The sequence below is a fragment of the Ursus americanus genome, chromosome 3 (genome assembly GCF_024610735.1).
Source record: "Ursus americanus isolate L20-20 chromosome 3, mUrsAme1.1.p, whole genome shotgun sequence".
In the NCBI taxonomy this organism is placed as follows: domain Eukaryota; kingdom Metazoa; phylum Chordata; class Mammalia; order Carnivora; family Ursidae; genus Ursus; species Ursus americanus.
In genome coordinates this window covers 85,605,931-85,615,244 of record NC_142129.1, presented here as the reverse complement: position 1 = coordinate 85,615,244, position 9,314 = coordinate 85,605,931, and the positions used below count along the sequence as shown (strand labels likewise).

The 9,314-nt window shown below is 37.4% G+C and overlaps 1 long non-coding RNA gene across 9 annotated transcripts in view; it reads right to left on the bottom strand.

The window, feature by feature from the left end:
• LOC148110420 (uncharacterized) overlaps positions 1–9,314 on the bottom strand; it is a 191,319-nt gene that overhangs the window by 90,319 nt on the left and 91,686 nt on the right. For 5 of the 9 annotated variants that reach the window (XR_015724046.1, XR_015724050.1, XR_015724049.1 and 2 more), the window contains one exon: positions 5,995–6,048. The exons of the other annotated variants lie outside the window; for them this stretch is intronic. This is a non-coding gene — a long non-coding RNA (uncharacterized LOC148110420). The remainder of the gene's footprint in view (positions 1–5,994; positions 6,049–9,314) is intronic. 9 annotated transcript variants of the gene reach the window in all.

The window sequence follows — 9,314 nt, the reverse complement described above, 5'->3', positions numbered from 1 at the left end:
TTTATTTTGAAGTAATCTCTGCACCCAGCATGGGGCTTGAACTGACATGCTCTACTGACTGAGCCAGCCAGGCGCCCCTCTCATTGGGTTCTAATGAGACCTTAAAAGTTCTCCTCCTTCCAGCCTTCTCTCCATTTACCCTAAGGGTAGGCTTTTCTATTTCTTTGACTCCTTTGTGCTGATGCTTTTCTTTAATTCCCTGGTTACCTTTGTCCTTAGATGAGGACCAGTTTGCCCTGGGCTTCCCCTGAGCTGCACTTTGAGCAGTATTTTGAGAGGTGAGGACTAGAGATTGGCAAAGTCTGAGTGAGGCATCCCAGGTTGATTGTTTTGTGCTTATTGTGGGGGCAGAAGTAAGCAAATCACAGTCAAGGCAAAGAATTCTGTAGGACTAGGAAAAAAGTATTGTGCTGGGGGTAAAAAAAGAGAGAGATAAAACTGGAAGGTTTAGGGTGAATTTAAGATGGTGATTGACAAAGTATTTTTAATGGGAAGGGGGCGGCGGATATGTCGGTATGATAGGAAATGGGAACACTTCCAACTTACTGATCACCAAAGACCCTGCACCACCACCTGCTGCTGTCCTCCCAGAGAGACATGTAGGCTGATTTCCATGTTTTACTTGCCTCCCGAAGAAGCAGAAATATCTGCTCCTGCCACTCCATGGGGTCCTACAGAACTGAGAAGCCATAAAGCAGTCTGAGAGGGGAGAGGCCTGTTGTGCAGGGTCCAAGGGTACAGCACAGTCCTGGCAGGCTACTCGGGCTCTGGCTCTGCTCCCACTTTGGGCAGCCTGCCCTATTGCTCAACACCACCATGATAAGGCCATGCCCCTTCCTAGTTGGCCTTCCAGGTCGATTTAACACACAACATCTCTGCTACTTAGCCAACTCTGATTAGTGCAGCAATTTTGATGGGCTTTGCATGCTATCAGAACCTTTTCTTTTAAAGCTACTACTTATGAAAATCTTCAAACATATTCAAAAGTAAAGAGAACAGTATAATGAGCCCTCGTGCGCCTGTCACCCCATGTCTGAGTCCATCTGGGCTGCTATAACAGAATAGTACAGACTGGGTGGCCTATAAACAACAGAAATTTGTTTTCTCACAGCTCTGGAGGCCAAGATCAGGGTGCAACCATGGTCAGATTCTGGCAAGAGCCCTCTTGCTTGTGCAAAGACAGCCATCTTCTCCCTGTGTCCCCACATAGGGGAAGGGGTGAAGGAACTCTCTCAGGTCTCTTTTATAAGGGTACTAATCCCTCTCAGGAAGAATCGACCCTAACAGAATCACCTCCCCAAGGCCCAGTCTCCTAAAACCAACACACTGGGGGGTCAGGACTTCAACACATCAGTTTGAGGAGACACAGATATTCCAGCTTCAACAGCTACACTAGTGTTTTGACAGTTTAAAAACCTACTTTAAAGCAGCACTCATTTTTCAAAATGAGACTCTCCTTTTTAATGGACCTGTGGCTAAGCCCCACCTCAGGAAATTCTGTGATCAAACCCCCCAAAAAACTTAGTTTTAAAAAGTTTCACAAGTAATTCTGATGCCCACGGAAAACTGAGAGCCACTGATGTAACAAAATGAAAAACGGACAAAATAAAAAAACATGATTCTAGCACATACACAGCATTCAAAAGTGTCTAATAGCAGAATACCCAGAAGACATAAAGTTATATCAGTCTATATGAAAAATAGAAATGGCAGTATAGCAAAAAGTCACAAAAGAAAAGGAATACAAATAATGAGAGAAATATTTTCAACTTATATAATATCCTTAATTCATGGCAAGTTTTTATAAATTAGCAATATTTATTCAAAATAGCAATATTTGTAAAATCCCACAGACAAAAGCTATGAACAGACACAGCCTGTTCAGACCTAGAAGAAAAGCTGAAAATGGCCAAAAAGCTACAGATGCTAAGTCTTTTTAGAGGTCAGTAAATTGCAAGTTAAAATGGTAAAGAAACCATATCTAACCATCATATTAGCCAAAACTGAGATGATTTCTAATCTCCCATGCTAGTAAGAAGGCCACTCCCATTCAGTAACAGTAGAACTGTAAACTTTTTAGATAGTAATTAGGCACCATGTATAAAAATTGTAAGCTATACACTCTTGGACCCAAAATCCTACTTCAGGGCATCAAGCCAGGAGAAAAAAAAAAGTCTAAATTTATTAAGATATATAATAGTAATTATATATATTTCATACTGATATCATAATAGCATTTTTTCATAATGTCAGCAACTAACATTTACTGAATGCTTACTATGTGCCAAGAGCTGTGCTAAATGTGCTACAAAGGACATCCGAATTAATCCTTACGACAACTTTAGGAGGTAGTTACCAAAGATTTGTTTTGAAATGTCCTAGTCAATGTTGGAGTTGGAACTTGAAACTGTCAATATTACTGCAGAGTTCACGCTCTTAGTCACTGCAATGTTCTGCCAAACTAAAGACAAATAAACCAAAAGAGAAAACTAACCCAAATGCCCTCGACAGAGGAATAGTCTTTACAATGACATCAACTACGAGAAATACAAAATGTCCAGCCCCGCTTTGGTTTCACAATTAAAATCCACCTTGGGGGAAGGGAAGTTGGAATACATACGTTTTCCATAGCAACAGAAAGAGGAAGTCATGATGAGGAAGAGACAAGTATGAAAGTTTTTGCTGGATGGATGGCTTGGGAAGAGATTTCTCTCCTAAGCAACCTCAAGTTTTTTCTGTAAATTCCTGGTGAGAGAGTTCCAAACAAGCTACAGACAAGATAAGGTTCCCCAAGTTTCCAAACAGAAGCAGTTTTCTGGCCTCACCCCAACTGGCCCTCCCAAGGAAAAGCACTGATGGTGTGAGCAACTTTTTTAATTGGCAGAGGAGCGGTACTTTACGAGATTCTAAGGGCGCTAGAAACATGGCCTCAATTTTCCTGAGAAATCATCACTTGTTTGTTTTATCTCCTTAGAATTTGGAGAGAATGTCATTAATACTGTGTTCTCACCAAGCCTGTGGCTGACTCTGCCCTGAAATCTTACTTATTAACTCCTGGTGGAAAGGAGAGAAGCTTCTTATCAATGACATGGTCATTTGCCACCATGTTCTGGGCTTCAGGGTGGACCCTCCAAAGCCATTTCACTCTTAGTCTTGTGTGTGAAGTGTGAGAAAAGATTCCACAGATAAACCACACGCCAGAGCTATAGCTCTGGGAGCATCCACTAGAATAGGTTCTCAATTTGCTTTAAAATAGGGTTAAATTGATAGTCTGTATGAACAAGTCACAAGGACCAGTGTAGACAGTATGTAATTAAGACTATTAATCTAACTGTGTGCGCCTGAAATTAATACAAAATAAACAAGGAGCAAGTATTACCCCAATAATCTATTTAAGAAACTGACAACCACAGTCTCAAAATTATTTTTTCTTATCATCTGTTATTAATAGCTACTTAACCTAACCTTGTTCTCTTTTCAGACTCATGGGAGTAAACACACTTCTAACTTGTGCAAACCCCTGCCTTACAGTAAAATCTTTGAAGCATATTTACTGCGAAAGCACAAAAATGTGGTATTTCCAGATGATTCTTCATGCTGAGTCCTTATAGAAAGCTCCTACTAAACTATTTTCTTATAGCAAAAGTTTGCTTATTACCAGCTTCCAAGAAGACAAAGTTGCTCCCTTGACGTGCCCAAGAACGTGAGCTCTCTGAACAATCACACATCTTCCCAGCTTTTGACCAAAACAGAATGAGAAAAGACTGAGTTGAAGCATTAGATAGATGGGAAGTGCTCGGATTCTGGGCAGATTATTATTTGGATTCAGATCCAAACTGCCATTTATGAGCAAGATACTTCACTTCTCTGTGCCTCCCCTGTACTCTGTAAAATGGGAGCAGTAACTATGCTTCCTTCACAAGTTTGTTTTAAGAAGCAAATGAGAAACTACATGTAAAACATGTGGCACTAGGTCTACACAGAGGAAACACTCAGTAAACATGATCTATGTCTGTTTTGTGTGTCATGAAAAAAACATCTTGATGGACTCTCCTTGACAGTCGGAAGAGTGGTTAAGTCCTTAGCTCTGGCATCTAACACACACTTGGGTTCAAATACAGTTCTGATATTCACTAACCATGTGACCTTTGATTTTTTTCTAAACCTCTATGAGCCCTTTTTTAAATCTGTAATAATAGGACTATAGTACCCCACTTCTTAAGGCTGTTGGCAGGATTAAATGAGATAATGCATGGCCTCTCCAGTGCCTAGCACATTAGTAAGTGTTCAATAAATGTTAGTGGCTTATTTTTTTAACTTTCATTTTATACTTTTTATTTCAATTTCTGCTCAAATCAAGTATAGCTGACCCTTGAACAACACAGGGTTGAACTATGCAGGCCCACTTACAGATTTTTTTCAATAAATACAGTATATAGTACTTTTAATGTATTTTCTCTTATGATTTTTTGAGAGGGAGAGAGAGAGAGAGGTGGGGGAAGCAGCAAAGGGAGAGGGAGAGAAAGAATCTCAAACAGACTCCACACCCAGCACAGAGCCTGACACAGGGCTTGATCTCACAACCCTGAGATTATGAACTGAGGTGACATCAAGAGTCAGACGCTTAACCAACTGAGCTACCCAGGTGCCCCCTTATGATTTCCTTAATAACATTTTTTTTCTCTAGCTTACTTTATTTTAAGAATATATATAATACATAAAACATACAAAATATGTGCTAATTGACTATTTTATCAGTAAGGCTTCTAGTCAACAGTAGGTTATTAGTATTAAATTTTGGGTGAGTCCAAAGTTAAACAGGAATTTTCAACTACATGAAAGTCAGCTCCCCTAACCCCTATATTATCCAAGGGTCAACTATATTTAGTAATTAGAACACAATTGATTTCCCTGTTTAAAAAATGCAGTACACTTGCAAATCTTGTCAGTCCATTTTTGGGAGGAAATCCTGGCTTAAGAGTCAGGATATAAAGACTATCGAGTGCTAGCAAGTGATCTCAAGAAATATCAGAAGCTTGGGTTTCTTAAACTATAAAATCAAATAAAAATGTCTTCTCTTATACAGTAAGATGTTCATGGCGGTAATGGATGAAACATGCTTTGTAAACTTTAAAATACAAAAATGTAAGACTTCATCATTTTCCTAGGATAAGTGAGGACTTAATAAATATAAATAGAGCATAATAAAGACCTATAAAGTTATTTCTCCATTGGCTGAATTTTTTATTCTTGAATAAGTTTAAAATGGTTAATAATCTCTTGGGTTGAAGCTGGGTAGAAGGACAGAATTCCATCTACAACCATCAGTGAAGCAGTGTATGTGCTTTGGGAAAATGATGCCAAGAAAATGGAGAAATAGATCAGCTTTCAGCATATGGAGAAAGGAGATAACCTTTACCTCTAAGTGCCAAACCAAGTTGTTTGGCCATGGATTAAGCTTTGGCACTTGGATAATATTTGCTTCCTGCTAATTTTTATTCTGTATCTCAATAAACTCTCTTGTGCAGACAAATAGCTAACTATCTGAAGGTTTCTCAGTCTCTCTCTCTCTCTGAAAATAAATCTATCAACATCAATAAAATGTGGTAAGCAAGGGTTCACACTTCTAAAAATGAATAACAATTATGTCAAGCGAAAAAGAAAAAATCTATCATTTCCATTCCTCGAAACTGCAATTGGTATTTATTGTTTTGTTGTTGTTTTCTTTTTTTTTTTTAAGAATATACTTTTTCAATCAAAGTCATACTATGCATCTTTTCTGACCACAGTGCTATGAAACTAGAAATCAGCCACAAGAAAAAATCTGGAAAGACCACAAATACATAGAAGTTAAATAACATGCTACTAAACAACGAATCAAAGAATAAAAAATTACATGTAAACAAATGACAATGAAAATAGACAAGAGACCAAAATCTTTGGGATGCAGCAAAAGTGGTTCTAAGAGGGAGGTTTATAGCAATACACACCTACCTCAAGAAGCAAGAAAAATCTCAAATAAGCAACGTAATCTTATATCCAAAGGATCTGGAAAGAGAACAAACAAAACCCAAATGAGCAGAAGGAAGGAAATAATAAAGATTAGAGCAGATATAAATGATAGAGAAACTTAAAAAATAATAGAACAGATTAATGAAACCAGGAGCTGGGTCTTTGAAAAAACTCAACAGAAGTGATAAACCTCCCGCCAGATTCATCAAGAGAAAAAGGGAAAGGACTCGAATAAATAAAATCACAAATGAGAGATGAGAAATAACAACACCACAGAAATGCAAAGAATTTTTAGAGAATATTATGAAAAACATATGCCAACAAACTGGACAACCTAGAAGAAATGGATAAATTCCTAGAAACATGTAAACTACCAAAACTGAAATGGGAAGAAACAAAATTATAACAGACTGATTACTAGCAAAGAAATTGAATCAGTAACACAAAACTCCCAACAAACAAAAGTTCACGACCAGACAGCTTCCCAGGCAAATTCTACCAAATATGTAAAGAAGAGTTATCTATTCTTCTCAAACTATCTCATAAAATAGAAAAGGAAGGAAAACCGCTGAATTCATCCTATAAGGACAACATCACCCTGGTACCAAAACCAGATAAAGACACCACTAAAAAAGAGAACTTCAGACCGAGATCTCTGATGAACATAGATGAAAAAATCCTCAACAAAATACTAATAAATCGAATCCAACAATATATTAACAAAATCATTCACCACGAGTAAGTGAGATTATTCCCAGGATGCAAGGGTGGTTCAATATTCACAAATCAATGTTATATGTCACGTCAGTAAGTGAAAGGACAGAAACCATATGCTTATTTAAATAGATGCAGAAAAAGCATTTAGCAAAGTACAACAACCATTCATGATAAAAACCCTCTGCAAAGGAGGCCTAGAGGGAACATACCTCAACATAATAAAGGCCTTATGTGAAAAACTCACAGCAAACATTGTCCTCAATGTGGAAAACCGGAGAGCTTTTCCCCTAAGGTCAAGAACAAGACAAGGATGTCCACTCTCACCACCCTTATTCAACATAGTACTAGAAGTCCATGCCACAGCAATCAGACAAGAAAAAGGTATAAAAGACATCCAAATTGGTAAGGAAGAAGTAAAGCTTTCCCTATTTGCAGATGACATGATATTATATATAGAAAACAGTAAAGACTCCACCAAAAAACTAACAGAACTGACAAATGAATTCAGTAAGATCACGGGATATAAAAATCAATGTACAGAAATCTGTTGCATTTCTATATACTAACAGTGAAACAGCAGAAAGAGAAATTAAATTCCATTTACAACTACACCAAAAATAATAAAGTACCTAGGAATAAATTTAACCAAAGAAGTGAAAGACCTGTACTCTGAAAACTGTAAAACACTGATGAAAGAAACTGAAGATGACACAAAGAAATGGAAAGACATTCCATGTTCATGGATTGGAAGAACAAATATTGTTAAAATGTCTATATAACCCAATGCAATTCACACATCTAATGCAATCTCTATCAAAATACCAACAGCATTTTTCACAGAAGAACAATCAGTCCTAAAATTTGTATGGAACCACAAAAGACCCCAAATAGCCAAAGCAATCTTGAAAAAGAAAAGCAAAGCTGGAGTCATCATGACTGCAGACCTCAAGTTATATTACAAAGTTGCAGTAATCAAAACAGTATAGTACTGATACAAAAAAATAGACACGTAGATCAATAGAACAGAACAGAAAATCTAGAAACAAACCCACAGTTATATGGTCAATTAATCTTCAAGAAAGCAGGAAGGAATATCCAATGGGAAAAAGACAGTCTCTTCAGCAAATGGTGTTCGAAAAACTGAACAGCTACCTGCAAAATTATGAAACTGGACCACTGTCCTACACCACACAAAAAAAATAAATTCAAAATGGATTAAAGACCTAAATGTGAGACCTGAAACTATAAAAATCCCCTAAGAGAGCACAGGCAGTAATTTCTCAGACATTGGCCATAGCAACATTTTTCTAGATATGTTTCCTGAGACAAGAAAAATAAAAGCAAAAATAAACTATTAGGATAGCATCAAAATAAAAAGCTTCTGCAGAGTGAAAGAAACAATCAACAAAAATAAAAGGCAACCTACTGAATGGGAGAAGGTATTTGCAAATGACATATCCAATAAAGGGATAGTATCCAAAATATATAAAGAACTTATACAACACCCAGAAAACTATCCAATTAAAAATGGGCAGAAGACATGAGTAGGCATTTCTCAAAGAAGACATACAGATGGTCAACAGAGAGATGAAAAGATGCTCAACATCACTTAACATCAGGGAAATGCAAATCAAAACCACAATGAAGTATCACCTTACACCTGTCAGAATGGCTGAAATAAATAACACAAAAACAATGAGTGTTGGTGAGGAGTTGGGGAAAAAGGAACCCTTGTGTACTGTTGGGGGGAATGCAAACTAGCACAGCCACTGTGGAAGACAGTATGAAGGTTCTTGAAAAAATTAAAAAATGAACTACCCTATGATCTAGTAATCACACTGTTGGATATTTACCCAAAGAATACAAGAACACTAAATCAAAGGGATATACGTGTCCTCCTATGTTTATTGCAGCATTATTTACAACAGCCAATCTATGGAAGCAGCCCAAGTGCACGCTGATAGATGAATGGATAAACATGTAGTGTATATATACAATGGGGTACTACTCAGCCACAGAAAAGAATGAAGTCTTGCCATTTGCAACAACATAGATGGAGCTAGAGAGTATAATGCTAAGCAAATTAAGTCAGACAAATACCATATGATTTCACTCATATGTGGAGTTTAAGAAACAAAACAAACAAAGAAAGGAAAAAGAGAGAGAAAACCAAGAAACACTCTCAACTATAGAGAACAAACTGATGGTAACCAGAGGGAAGGGCAGAGGGGAAGGAATGGGTGAAAGAGGTGAGGGACTGAAGGAGTGCACCTGTCATGATGAGCACTGAGTAATGTACAGAATTGCTGTATCACTCTATTGTAAACTAATATAACGCTGCATGTTAACTCTACCAGAATTAAGATAAAAACTTAAGAAAAAAAAAGTTAAAAAATAAGAATATGCTTTTTTCTATTGAGTTTGTGAATTGTTTTACGGTTGAGAAAATTGAAAGAGATCCAGGATGCCAGAAAATGCATCTGTTTTTCCCTTTTACCGCTACTCAGCCTGGAGCACGGCATCCCTAATACCTGGCCATATGGATCTCTGTGTTAATCCACTCCTAAAATGTGTTGTCATGAGGA